This window comes from Eublepharis macularius, chromosome 7, assembly GCF_028583425.1.
Source record: "Eublepharis macularius isolate TG4126 chromosome 7, MPM_Emac_v1.0, whole genome shotgun sequence".
Lineage (NCBI taxonomy): Eukaryota > Metazoa > Chordata > Lepidosauria > Squamata > Eublepharidae > Eublepharis > Eublepharis macularius.
Window position 1 is genome coordinate 64,648,488 of NC_072796.1, and position 14,845 is coordinate 64,663,332.

General features: G+C 41.2%; 1 protein-coding gene across 5 annotated transcripts in view; it reads right to left on the bottom strand.

Annotated features, from left to right (window-relative positions):
* The window catches only part of LDLRAD4 (low density lipoprotein receptor class A domain containing 4), a 456,291-nt gene that overhangs the window by 365,194 nt on the left and 76,252 nt on the right, over nt 1-14,845 (bottom strand). For 4 of the 5 annotated variants that reach the window (XM_054985110.1, XM_054985105.1, XM_054985107.1 and 1 more), the window contains exon 2: nt 8,863-8,953. The gene's annotated coding sequence lies outside the window, so the exon portion shown is untranslated. Of the gene's footprint in view, nt 1-8,862; nt 8,954-13,509; nt 13,562-14,845 lie in introns of all 5 variants that reach the window. The other variant, XM_054985106.1, reaches the window with a different exon arrangement.

Genomic DNA, 14,845 nt, shown 5'->3' on the forward strand with positions numbered 1-14,845 from the left:
TGCGGGGAACATGCGACTTAGAATGAGTAATGTGGATTTGATCAATGTCATGTCCTCTCTTAATTTACCAGTCCCATGAGCTTCTTTAATTATATTATCAATTGCTAGAATTGATAGACAGTCTTCAAATGTAACTTATTATTTGCTATATGTGAATTGTTTTTCTAATGTTTTCGAATGGGAGACGAGATTTGCTGTTGGGCAGCTACCTTCAAATTCACTGGCATACCACTATCTTTGGGAACACTTTTTTTAAAAAACAAACTAAAACAAGCTCTGTCTCTCTCCTACTCAAATCCCTCATTTCCACTCTGTTGAGATCATCTGAGTCTGCTCATGGTGATCTAATCTGTTACATAACCAAAACACACGGAGGCAAAGTCTGCAGTCCACTCAGTGCTGGAAGCTATTGGGACTTCAAAGGGAGGATCTGGGTATGACAGCTGCAGCACCCAGCCTTTAATAATGAAAGGATATGCTAAGAAAAATAACAGTACCAGATTGGTTACTAGGAGGATCTGCCTGAAAGCTTAAAGTGTTTGGAGATTAAAAGAAAAAAAGATTTAAGGACATTTAAAGGAGGAACACATAATATCTTTTCTAGGAAGATGCGAAAAATCCCAGTTTTAAAAAAATGGGTAGCAGATCATCTGACTTTTGAAAAATAGGCTTGTCCCACAACATTTGATGAGATTGTCAGTTGAAGACTACATCCTTGGCGAGCTGTTATTAATTATAATAACATGTTACTGATTATTAGGTTACTGACATGCTTTCAAGTGCACAAGTGAAAACATATTTGTCAAGAAGAAAAAGTAATGTTTTATGTATTCATTACTTTAAAAATTGTATTTGGACATGGCTGGGATACTTTTTCATGAATTGGTCTTTTCAAACAAATATGTGAATATCTTACAATCATGTAATGCATACCTATCACAGCCACATCAGTTTTTTTGGATTTCGGTGTTGCCAGTACCCTTCCACCCAACTTGGATGCTTCTTTCTCCCTTTTTAGTCCACAATTATAGATATGCACAACAACAATTACAAGCAAGTATCTGTTGATTACATTGGAAGGGTACCTTTACACAAATATTTTATTCCCTCTAAGTGTATGTTAATATTAGAAGCCTCAAAACAAAGGTGGATGAATTCCATGGTTTAAAATTAAAAGAAAATTTACTGTGGGAATGAGAGAAAGCTGGTAGAATGCCGACAGACAATGTCATATAGTTATCACTAGAGACAGAGTGGGTTATACTGGAGGTTGCTAATCTGTATGTTAAAAACAGCACTGAATATAATAAATTAGTAAACTTAAAAGCAACAAACACTTACACAGAATCACCAAAGACCGTAACATGTCTCCTGAATAAGATAAGATGGGAATCTTGAGAAATAAATCAGGCAGGTAGCCGATACATAAAATATTGCAATAATAGGCGACTTCTGTTATTCCAACACTGACATTCAAGTCTTGACAAGAGACAAAGTTTCTGGATAGAGGAGTCAAGAAAAGAAGCAGTTATGATTTAAAATGGAGAATTCAGCAGGGATACCAACATTACTAAAGATAACATTAACAAATTCAATATGAATGGAAAATTATCTAACAAATTCATCACAGTCACAATTAATTCTTTAAAATAACAGGAGCTGTTTAAAGGAAGCTGAAGAAGAATGGAAGGACAAATCCTTTTAGAATGCTTGAAGGTTATTTAAAACTACTATAGTGGAAGCTGAGATAAAATACAGATTAGAAAGGGTACCAGCAAGTTGAAGAAAGTGCCAGCATGATTAAACTGCCGCGTCAAGGAGGCTACAAAAGGGTAAAAGTGTTCTTTTTAGAAGTGGAGTGCTTGCTGAAATGAGGAAAATAAAAAGAACCTTAGCCTCTGGCAATACAATGCAAGCTGATAATATGAACAAAGATATCATTTGAGGAACTACTAAAGATGTAAAAACAGCCAACAAACTTAAAAAATATATTAGAATTGGGAAGCCATCCAGGAAGAGCTATGGCTACCAAAATGCAACCTTATGGCATGAAGGCATGTGACATCAGTCAAGTTACAGAAAAAGATGAGTTAGAGCTATAATCTTGCCAGTAGGCCAGGAGGGCTCTCTGCTCTTCAAGCATGCGTAGAGCACTGAAGGACCATCTGACAGGGGTGTGGAGTGGCCTGACCAGAGGAAAATAGGGAAAGCACGGGCACCTCTGAACCTGCCCGTGTTAGAAAGGAGTCCTTTCTACCACTGACTATTCTCACCTTGCCACCTTACTGCTCCTCTCAATGTGCATGAAAAGAGGCAAACGGAATGGTGCCCTTGCTCTCTACACATCCACATTAGCAGCAAAACCTTCAAAAGTGCAGCAAAACAAAAATGGTAACTCACAACCCACCCAAGGGCCCCAACTCATAAGCTGAAGATGCCTGAATTAGAGGAAGCAGGATAATACTGAAAGCTTCATAAAGAATTCATTCATACATGACAAAACAAATGTTTCCTACAACTAGTCTGTTTCATGTTTTACTTAACAGATAACAATTGTCATCAGCAGACTTGGCTAATGAAGATGAGAAAATACTTTTCTGGTTGGCTACAAAATGAAGAAAGGCAACGTGTATATATGGATTGGACCCTCTAGTTAGAGTTAAAAGCTGTTACCTGTCCCTGTGTCCTTAAGACAGAATTTGTCCCTTTATATTCATGATGCCAATAAAAGCTGTAATTATTTGGCTTAAAATACAAATACGTAATATTCACAGATATTATGAGCTGAATTCCATATACCTGAAATGTTCTAATATGCTTCACAATGTAAAATGAAATTCTGAACATGCCCAGAATGTGCTGTTAGCTTTCATCTATTTTTAGTCAGTCCCAGACATAAGTTGCAGCACATACAGAGCAAAACATAAGCCTGAGAGAAGGGTGGGCAAGGCCAGGGACACTCCAGAATCTTGAAAAGAAACAAGCTGCACAGATGAAACTCTTGGAAGCTTCTCAACCATCTTCTCTGCTTGCAAGAGACAAGAGAGAAGGAGAAGTGCCAATGGGTAGGGCATGGAAGCTGCAGCACTAGCATCTTTTCTTGTGCCTTGGAGCATTTACCAGGACAAAGAGCCTATGGGACTGATCAGATGGGAAAGCTTATGAAAAAGCATAACCTTCAAGCAGTATTCAGACCCACCCCAAAAATACAACAGATGCTACGATCAGCAAAAGACAGTAGAGACCCCCTCACCTCTGCAGGAGTATACTGTATACCCTGCAGCTGTGGACAAGTTTACATCAGGACCACAAAGCGCAGCATCCAGACAAGAATAAAAGAACATGAAAGACATTGCAGACTTGGACAACCTGAAAAATCAGCAGTGGCTGAACATAGCCTAACTCAAACAGGGCACAGTATCTTATTCCAAGACACCAAAATACTGGACAACACTTCCAACTACTTTGTCAGACTGCACAGGGAAGCCATTGAAATTCACAAGCATAAGCAAAATTTCAACAGGAAAGAAGAAACCTTAAGAATGAACAGAGCATGGTTTCCAGTTCTGAAAAACACCAGGCTTACAAAACACTGTATACCCGACAATAGCCCTGCAGAGAAGATTAGCACATCAAGCACCAATCCATATGCAAAAGAACCTCCTCAGGATACAGTGAAGCCTCCCGCCCTTAGCATTCCACACCCTGGGAAACTCTTACAGGATGACTCAGCTCAACCCCACCCCTCCTGAGTAGATATAAATGACCTGCCAACATCTTTTCCACACTGTGACACTGAGAGATCTCTGTCTTTTGGTGCTACACCTCTGAAGATGCCAGCCACAGCTGCTGGCGAAACGTCAGGAACTACAATGCCAAGACCACGGCAATACAGCCCAGAAAACCCACAACAACCAAAACCAATTACAATTTCTTAGAAATCAAGGGTTATGGGACCGCACCATACATTTTTATTTGGAAACTCGCCAATAGAAGTCTGCCAATACACCATAAATTTTTGGTGGAGCTCTTGAGTGTGGATGGGAAATAATGTAAAAAATTAGTGGTGCCAATACCTCAATTATCAAATGTTTTAAAAAATTATTGAAAGTCAATATTCCCTCAAGGTAATTGGAAAGGAATAACCATTTACAAGGTACTGAGAAAGGTTTCCATCTGTTCTAAGTCAACTACTACTGCAGGTTTTGCTGTGCATAAGTAATTCTGCAGAGCATAATTAGTCGTTCGTCCTTAAATCTCAAATCCCATGTTACAAGGTCATTAAAATGCATGCTAAGAATTTTGTCAAGATTTACCTTGCTCAAACTCCCTCAGTCCCACAGGAAGTAAACTCCTGATGGGATTGCCTTGATGTTCCCTGGTAAAGTTCATCTCAAACAATGCACTGTGGCTAGTATCTTCACGTCTGTGCAGTAGGTACTTGTACTATAAGACTAAGTTATTGCAGTTCTCCATTCACAGAACTAAATAATCTAATTTACTGAGGAAAAGGCAGTATCGTCCCAGCATCATGGTTTGGTCATTAAACTGAACAACTTGCATTGTAAAGCATGGATTCATTGCAATCAATCCCCGCATTGCACCAGCACAGTCAGAAGCATTCCTTAAATCAGGGGTCCCAAATGTAGTGCTCTTGACTACCACACTGTCTGCCAACACCTTTCTTGTAGCCCACCAAGTGTTTTTAGAAAGTGGACAGGGCCAGGTGGAGCTCCTGCCCAGCAGGGCTTCTGACTGGCAGCTGAACATCTTAAAATAGCATTGTTTTAGTGGCAGTTACCACCACAGCGTTTGTTTTATTCTCTCTCACACTTTTCCCCATTGTATTTGTTAATTACAGCTATTCTACCCTGCACTTGGGCTTCCTCTGTGTGTGTGGCTGTGTCTCCTGCAGGAGCCATTTTATGGTTGGCTCCGCCTCCTGTGGCAGCCATTTTGTTCTTGTGCCTACCACCCTGTGTCAAAATTCCAAAGGTGCCCACAGGCTCAAAAAGTTTGGGGACCCGATTTAAATTAGTAACATCAGATAGACTGTATTATTTGTTTTTTACATGTATGTGGTCAGCAGCATCTGTTTGAGAAATTGATTGATTCAAAGTTGCTGGATTTGTGGACTGATATTAAAGGTACACACAAGTAGTACATCTCAAATTGATTTTTCTTCTTTTTATTTGGATGCATTCAAATATCTTGCCGAACAATCAACTTCCTGCTTGTTACTGGCAAGCAGAACATGAGCTGAACCAAAGGGGGATCGAGCATGCATGACTAATCTTCAGGGTATATTCACAAGAGACACAAAGGCTGCACTCTCACTTGGGAGTAAGCCCCATTTAGTTCAGCAAGATTTATTTCTGAGCAGCGTTTTTTCCCCTCTAAAAAAAGAGGTGCCAGCACTGCAGAAAGAGGTGCCAGTATTGTGTACTGGTGCATACTGCCGGGAAAAAAGCCCTGCTTCTTAGTAAATATACGTAGGATTGGGCAGCACAATAACTTTTTACCTTTAATGGTTTATTTGAAAATGCAGTTAATGTAGCAAAGACAGCAGAAGACAGACACTTAAAAATTGAACAACATGTTTCATTCCATTGGAAAATGGCAGAAATTAAAGAGTTGTAAAGTCAAAGTGAACAATCCTTGTTGCCCTGAAATGAAGAGCACTTAAGGAGGAGTCACACAATTTGCATTTGGCATGTAAAAGATCAGCCTGCTAAGAACCCTGCTCTTCTAGCAAGCCAGAACAAGTCTGGAACAGTCAGTTAACTTTAAAACAGAATTAAATAGTCAAGACAAAGACTTTTTTGCTGTGCTCTGGAGGCTATCCTTTTAACCTTACTACTTAACTAAGGTTAGCTGTGGAAAGTAATATTTTTGCTTTGTTATGTAGCTGGAGATCAATTAGAACTTGGAGCTGGATGATGCTCTTTCTAATAAGCTATGAGCAATGGTACCTTATTGCAGGAGAGGAATAGTAATTAGAAAGCTTTCTTGTTGAATTGTGTTGCTCTTGCCCTTGATTTATTAGTCCTGAAGGCCCAAGGAGATCTTTTTGCAAGTTTTAATGACAAAGTAGCCAATCACACTCTGGCATTTATATGCACCTGGAGGAATCTTGCTTTCCTGTCTTGTGATCATTCTCTATTCTTTACTCTGCCTGATTTGAGGAAAGCTGGCCTAAATACTGTTAAGGTAGTTTGAATTTGCCTCCAGGGATATAAAAATCTGCCTATCATTTTTGAAAGCATATTGTTTGGGAGGAACAACACATCATTTTGTATCGTTTACTGAAGAGAGACTGGGTTTTCACTTCCAGTCCTCTCCTTCAGCTAGAAATTAAAGAGGGCTTTATTTTTTGTTTTAACTTGCTCAGCACTTTGAGTTCTTCTGACTAGGAATGAACTGTGAGTAGACACAATTTTAAAACACTGACCACCATTTTAAAATGTCTTAAGAGAAACTGATTTTCTTTTCAAGTTAAGCAGTCAATGCCAGGTCCCAACGTAAGATGTAAGCTTACACAAGCAAGCATACTTATTTTAAAATGTAGGCTTTTTACTCTGAATTTAATCCTCTTATTTGGGTAAAATTACTTATTTGGATAAAATTAATTAGAATTAGAACTTACTTCCAAATAAATCTGTTCAGGAGAAGGGCACCAAGTGACATCAAACCAAAGCAGCTACAAACATTGGATTTTGTAAGATCTCCTGCCCCCAGTGGCTGTTGTCACTCAGAAGTTACATCAGTCCTCTCTAGGAATTGCTAGAAACTCATACGGTTTTATCATAGAGTTTCTAGCAATTTCTAGAAAGGATTAATGCCTGGAGTTACCAGATCTCCTTACGCTCTTGGTGGGAGGCGGGACATGGCATTCCCCTTTTTTTCACTCCTTGCATGCTCTTCAGGCAAGTGCTTTCACTTCCAGCAAGTGACATCATTAGGTTGGTGCAGGGGTGCCCGCACACTTCTCAGTGGGCTGATTTGGGCCCCAACGGGCCCCATTCAGCCCATTTGAGGCCAAAGGCGGCCTGCTGCAAAGTGTGGGAGTGCTCTTGGATGACATCACTCCTGGGAGTGTGCCAGGGAGGCCAGTCCCACTGCATCACCCCCACCCCACCCTGCCAGCCAGGTGAGTGCTGGCAAGCGCCGGAGAACCTGAGGTCCTTATTGATACCATATTTGGGTATTTCCTTGGAAGTTGCATTGCTGATAGCCACCCCACAGATTGCTGTTGATTGCCACAGTTTGGCAACGCTAACTTGATGACTGCTTAAAACTACTATCTTTAAAGCCTGATTATCATATATGAGCAAAGGACCAAATAGCGAGCCTGGCCTCACATTTCAGTCATGTTGAAGTCTTTAAGGGGACTCATGTTTGGCTTTGCAATAGGAAAAATCTAGATTTTTAGCATGAAAAGTAAAAGCGTGCTGTATTGTTGCAGTGAACTTCTAGAAAACCTCTAGAAAAATAACCATACCCCAAAGGAAAGAAAGTTTCTAATAATACCATGGCTAAAAATTCACAGCTTAATCTATTCAGTAAATACAATGAAATTAAGACTCCATCAATGTTGATGCAACATTCAGTTCTAAATGGACAAAATAATGAGAATCATCAAGTTAGGCTTAGAGTGTAGGTTTTTACAGACGGACCTACAAAGTGGTATTGAACATTAACACCACTTTGGGCTTATGCCAAGTCAGGAATCCCTAATCTTGTTGCAACAGCAGAAACTTCTGGAACTCTGAGGAAATGAGTGGGCACAAAATGGATTTGGGGGTGGAGGTGGGGTAACAAAATAGCAGTCCTGGACAGGACCAATAACAAAACATTAAAGGAACCACAGGTTGTACGAAAATTGAAAGCCAAATATTGTCCTCCTGCAGTTGCAAAGATAATGCCTGTTGGGCTGTTCAGGAGCATTTCCTGTTCCAAGGAAGTGGAGGAAATCCAAGATCAGCTTTTTGATTGGGGGGAGAGATGTTGTCCAATTTCATTTTCCAAAGAAAATACAGGTTTTGCTCCCTACACTGCCACAGGAAGATGTTGCCAAGCCACGGGTCATTCGTTGTCTCTATCTATAATCAAGCTGAGGATATGTAGCTATGGCATGCCTACTCTAGACAAACCAAACTCTTTGACAGGCAGTCAGCTGGTAAGGAGAAACCTCAAGTTCCTTGTTTTTTCATGTCCCCTTCAATAACATTTGGATTTTCCTCCAGACTCAAGGAGCAAGCAGGCATGAGGAAACTCTCTGGTGGGCATTGTGTCAGGATTCATCGTTCTGTGCAAACAAGATTACTTTATATTCAGGTTTCCATTGTAAAGCCCGACATGAATCACTTCTGATCCCAGAATAAACAACAAGCTCTGGATAATATCAAACAATGGCCACTCTGAACCAACTTGACTGCATGTTAATCTTTGACTTTAGTCTGGAAATTTGTGGTTAAAACATTTCTTTCTACTTTGTAATTGGGTATTGGTAGCTGAAGTCATATGTTATGAATTCTTTTATTTAAACTAGTATATTTATCTTCTTACGGTCAAGTATTTATTTTCTTTGCTATAATTGTTCTAAATGACAATTTTAACTGTAAGAATTCTATTTCATTGTAATTGGAATATTTTAAAATCATGAAGCATTTGTGACTTGCAATTGTTCAAATTTAAGACTGGAAAGCCTATAGGAGGGTGGGTACACGCACCCAATTTAATTTCCCTTAGAACTTCTAGCTCCAACAGCCAACCTTCCAGCAGTAATCACTTAAAGAAAAAATACAGGGGAGCCATTTCATACAAGGGATTTATGGAGAAGATGCATTAAGTTCTACTTACCAAGACAGACATGCAAAAGCAAGTGTAGGCTTTGGGAACCAATAAAACTGGGAATCAGCTTGCTGTAGCAGAGCATATAGTGGCAAATATTCTGGAAAAAGGAAACAGAGAAGAAATGTTCAGTATGACACTTTCAATATTTCCACTTATGCAACAAAAAAATCTTGATGAATCTTTTCAACTGAAAAGTTATTAAATGCCCTTCATACATGTGAATTTTCTGTTGTGACCCCTACCTTCTAGAATGACCTGCCTGAGGAGGTCAGGAATGCTCCCATGCTTCTGTCTTTCCGGAAACTATGTAAAACACAGTAGTTCAGGAGGACATTTTGCAAAGGTAAAAAGGCCATATTATAACAGAATAGCTCAGCAGGGTGCTTTCATAAAGGGAATGGGAATATAAGCTATATTACTGCATATAGCATACTACTGCATATAGCATATTGCAGGCAAGAGCTATCCTGCTCCCCCGTAATGTCTCCTATTTATGTAGTACCATTGTCTGCATTGGTTAACATATCATAATACTTTTTGTTGTGGCGGAATGGTCCAACTGACCTGCAGGCCCCGCCCATTGCTGCCCTTTGAGGCACCTAAGCACTAGCAGCCATCCCAAATGTCTGCCTGGTAAGGCACCACTCTTCTTCATGGCTCACTTGATTCTCAGAGGGATTCTTTTGTGCTTCTCCTTCTGTACACTGCTACCAGCTGGTCAATTTCAAAATTACCCCCTGAGAGGGTCAGTACTCCCAGCTTCACTTCTGCATTGCCAACTAAGGCCTTGCCTAGTGCCAGCATTTTCTACTACCTGGCAACTGGTTACCCCAAGGAAGGCTTACCACAAAATGTAATTTGTTACTGATTAAATATTCATGACCCCATAAATGAGTCATTGATGTCTCTCATAAACCAATCATGGACTTAAGACACCTTTCCTAGACCACTCAAAGAGGCAGTCAACCATCCCTGCTTATAAAACCATCCCTACAGAAAAGTAATATTGTCAATTATCACCCTGTGTTACCTGAATGAGACTCCTTATGAGTAAGAGGGGGGAATTAGCAGCAAGGAGCAGGTTATGCAAGAGGGATAACAAAGCAGGATACTCCACCATTTTTACGGGATCCCCTCCTCAAGGAAACTGACTAGATTAGGGGTCTTGAATTAAAGAGTAATTTTATTTAAAGGGGAGATCTCCCATACACACAAGAGATTGCTCACAAGCACACAAGAATCCTAGGAAAAGCAGTGGTGAAAGTAGAATAGGGTTGACGGATTTCAGGTGATAATTACCTATCTAAGAAGCAGGGTAGAGAAGTCCACGAAGGAAGAAGGCTTCAAACGGCCAGTGTTCTTGACCAGGAGAGTCTTAGGGAAGGAGACCCTAAGGGCACAGCACTTGGATCAAGGAAAGAGTGCACAATTTGAATGGGGCAAAGCCCTGGTTCTTATAGGGCAAATCATGTCCTGAGGCTGGGGAGCCCCCTCAGTCGTTAGGACACAGACCTTAAAGGTCAGTTCCAAGAATGACAAAGGTTTGATTACCTTTGATTGGGGCTACTGGGGTGCGACAAAAGAGCTGGATTTTGTTCTCCTGGTGCTGCATAAAGAAATGGTTGCTTAACTAATGTCCCTGCCTGGAGCTGGGCTAATTAATTTAGATCTTGATTAAGTGTTCCCAGGAGTATAAACTTATCAGAACTGATTGATAGCCCTTTGAACTTAGGGTGGAATTTCATCATGGAAAGAAAGGGGACTGAAATGTGGGGTGGTGATGCAGCAAGTACCTTTCTTGTCATGGCTGCAAGTCCATAGCTTGGAGGGGCAGGAACTAATCATGCCTGATCACTCGGTATTTGCATTTGCATTTCATTCATGACTCATTCTCCTGGGCAGGACTTGGCAATGCTTTGCTCAGCTGGCAGTTTCATTAATGCGGCTTAAGGCACATTAATTCAAGGGCCTTGTGATTTTTTTATATCACAGGCTGCTATTAAAGATGGCAGAGGCCAGTGTCGACTGCTCACACCTGTCTCTAATTTGCCATTTCTGGGAAAGATAACAGAGAGCTGTGGTGGACCAACTCCAGGCATTCTTAGATAACTCACGCATTCTGGACTCTTTTCAGTCTAGTTCCAGGCCAGGCTATGGTGCTGGTGGCTGTAGTTCATTATCTGAATGCAAAGGCCATGCCCATCTATTCCTCCTAGTGGATTTATCTGCTGCCTTTGACATAGTAGACCATGCGATCTTATTGAAACATTTGGAGCCAGAAGTAGGTATACGGCATGCGCTTTGGAGGGGTTTAAATTGTTCCTTATGGACTGGGTTTAAAGGTTTGCCATCTGTGTGGAATTTGTCACATAGGGTTCCACAGAGTTACATCCCCCACTCCCCGCCATGCTATTCAATATCTATGTAAATCCCTTCAGAGGAATCATTCATGATGCAGTGGTTAAATGGCTGAGTGTGAACAAATTGAAACTGAACCCTAACAACACAGAGATAATGCTGTTTGGGAAGCCTAAGGTCTTCAAGGACATCTTGCTTTCCACTTTTGATGAGGTTCAGCTGATCCTTGCTGACTAGGTTAATAGCCTAAGGGTCATACTGTACTAGCGTTACTGCTGAAGAAACGAATTAACACAGATGCAAAAATAATGCTTTCTTCCAACTTAGTTTAGCCAGATTGACTCAGCTGATCTGGCCACCTGGATGTATGCCATGGCAACCGCAAGTAGGCTACTGTCATGCACTCCATATCTCTCTCTCCCTTCAAAATCAACTCAGATGCTCCAGTCAGCGCAGAATGCTGCAACTCAGTTATTATTTGGATCCAGGGCTTTTTTTTCAGGGGGAACGCGGTGGAACGGAGTTCCGGAACCTCTTGAAAACGGTCACATGGCTGGTGGCCCCGCCCCCGATCTCCAGACAGAGGGAAGTTTAGATTGCAATCTAAACTCCCCTCTGTCTGAAGATCAGGGGGCGGGGCCACCAGCCATGTGAACATTTTCTCTGAGGGCAACCCACTGAGTTCCACCACCTCTTTTCCTAGAAAAAAAGCCCTGCTTGGATCCAAGCAGTATTAAATTGTTTGTTATATGCCCCGTCATCCTACTGATTGTACTGATTTAAATTATGTAATCCGCCCTGAGTCTCATTGAGAAAGGCAGACTACAAATAAATGAGTTTCTGTAATCCTATTCCAATTGTGTTGCTTATTAAATGTCATATCCTGTTGATTACATTGGCCGTTTCCAGATGGCTTACCTGCACCCGCAACGTCGCGCCACGTTGCGGGGAAAACGCAAAATATCGTGTTTAAAGTTTTCCCCGCAACGTCGCGCCACGTTGCGGGTGCAGGTAAGCCATCTGGAAACGGTCATTGACTTACACTGTGCAATTCACCTTAAGTTTCAATGAGAAAGGCAAACTATAACTATAAACAAAATAAATAAATAATAACCAAGTGTTTGATGGGAACTCACAAAAGAAAATGTCCCTTTAATAAGCATAAAAAGATAACTAGTTTACAAAATAGTTCAACAATGTTTAGATTTTTTGAGTGATGACACTTATTGTCTGCCCATAATGATTTAGCAAGCTTTATTTTTATTTTTTTAATGTAACAGCTTGTTACATTAAAAACTTGTGGTGGTGTTATACTTCATCAGTGCCCACTTACTTATTTTACTTAAAAAATTATCTCCACTCAAGCTATGTAATAATATTGGAGAAGCACACAAAAAAACCCCAACAAAATTAAAATATATAAAACAACAATATAAAAATTATCAAAGTCTAGTAATACAAGAGGCGGAAAACTTTAAAAATAGAAACAGCATTCTTTAATTGCAACTCTTAAACTACTTACAGCTTAAAAGTATAAATGCCTAAGCACTCAGAAAATCAATAGCACTCTGCTAAAACCCAACAGTCTCAGTCTGAAATGTCACACAGAATGGTGGTGAGAACACTCCACATCTGTGGAATATGTATTTATATTCATATGCTGCATTTCTCCCCACAGGGGACTCAAAGCAGCTAACAACCACCTTGAGAGGTAGGTTAGACTGAGAGTATGACTGGCCTAAAGTCACCCAGTGAGCTTCCATAGCAGAGTGGGGATTTGAACCTGGGTCTCACAGATCTTAGCCAAATGCTATAACATAACACAGTGTCTGTGGTGCCTCCAATGTGTTTTCTGGTGCTCACTTTCTCTTTCCCTAAATCATCTCTTGTTCAAAAAGCCAGCGCTGACTTTCCTCTACTTTATTGCAGCAAAAGGTGCTTCAGAATGCCTGCAGTGCACACCCATTCAGTAACAGCTACCTCTATTGTAGAGGGATTCTGTGATTGGCCCCAACCCTCCTGACAGCCATTTTGGCTACACACACACAGCAGCCATTGTGATGGCACCTGTTCAATGTTCTCAAAAGTGCCCATTGGCTCTACAAGGTTGGGGGTCTCTGCTAGCCACTACAACTCACTGGAATATTATCCAGACACACAGAAGAATTAAAACTTCTTCATCCAACAAATGAAGACATAAATTGAGAACCTAAGAAAATCTTCATAAGGAGGGAATTCTAAATCTTTGGTGACACATCCAAAAAGGCCCCAACTTGTGATGCTCACACACCTCACCTCAGATGGTAGGTGACCAGGAAGTAGAGCCTTTGTAGATGATCTCAGCTGACTGTCAAGAACAAACAGGAAGAACAAACAGATGTAAAAAGCCACTTCCCTCCTTTTTTCCTGTTATCTTTGCCCAGGAGGTGGAGGGGAAATCCTGCAGGGTGTGAGAGGGTTTGCCCCACTTGTTCTCTCCCTCCTTTTGTATAAAGTAGCATGCCACCATTCAAGCTACACTTTTACTCTTTCTACCCACCACTTGAGTCAGACAAGGGCAGTATGCATTTGGATGTGTGTTCTGTCTCCCACACATCTTCTTCCCTGGCTAGCTAGCTGTCTGTAGCTCATCTACGCATGGGAATGCGCAGTCAAGTGCACATGTGAGTTTTTTACCACAGTCTGAGACCTTTAAAAAGGAAAAGATCATTAATCACTAAAATACACTCTCAATTCACTAGAGCACAAGTCAGTGGAAAACTATATCAAAACACTACAGGGTATTACAGAATTTTAAAAAAGAACAACCTACATGAGCCATACTCTGTTATACACTCACTGCTGTTACCTTGGCATTTGCTTCCTTGACATGGGTGCTAGCCCATAAGAAACTCTGAAAAGAGAGAATTGTTCCTTTTGTTCCCTGGGACTTTCACTCATGGAATTCTGACAGGGTGCTCAGACTTTTTAACCAGTCCTGTCCCAACTGGGAAGGTTAAAATTTAACCTATCATGAAACCTGCAGTGGATTCCTACATGTACTTTTTCTTCAATCAAATTAAGGTCCCAACTTTTTATGACTCTGCTTACACTATCCAAATTGCCATCTATTTTGCCTCTTCCTGGCAAGTAGGAAAATGGTAGTTCTTATCCTGCCAATCTGTATCCGTAAAAGAAACTCATCTCCTCCAAGCTTGCAATTTGAGAAGTTTATAGTTCTGTTCCAAGACAAAGACGCTTTTTTCCTGCGATCAGGACGCCCCTGAGTATTAATTAAGAGATCCTGCATCTCTCTATCATAACAGCAGATACCCTGATTCCAGTTATAAAAAGGCTTTTTCTTACTACATAAAAGGGTAAGTGTGTTGATGATGACTCACCTGCGCAGGCACAGTCCCGACAAGCATCTGCGGCATCAGAAGGGCCTGCAGGTTGGCTCCACCCATTCCAGCACTGATTGGGCTGGGGTTGGCGAGGGGCATGCCTGGCTTGCCTGCGCTCCACCCCCAAGCCTCGATTGGGGGGTGTAGCGCGGCTTGCCTGCTTCCCTCCCAAGCCTTCCCCCCAAGCCTCCACTGGCATGGGGGGGGGGAGTGCAGCTTGCTTGCGCTTCCCCCTTCCAAGCCTTGCC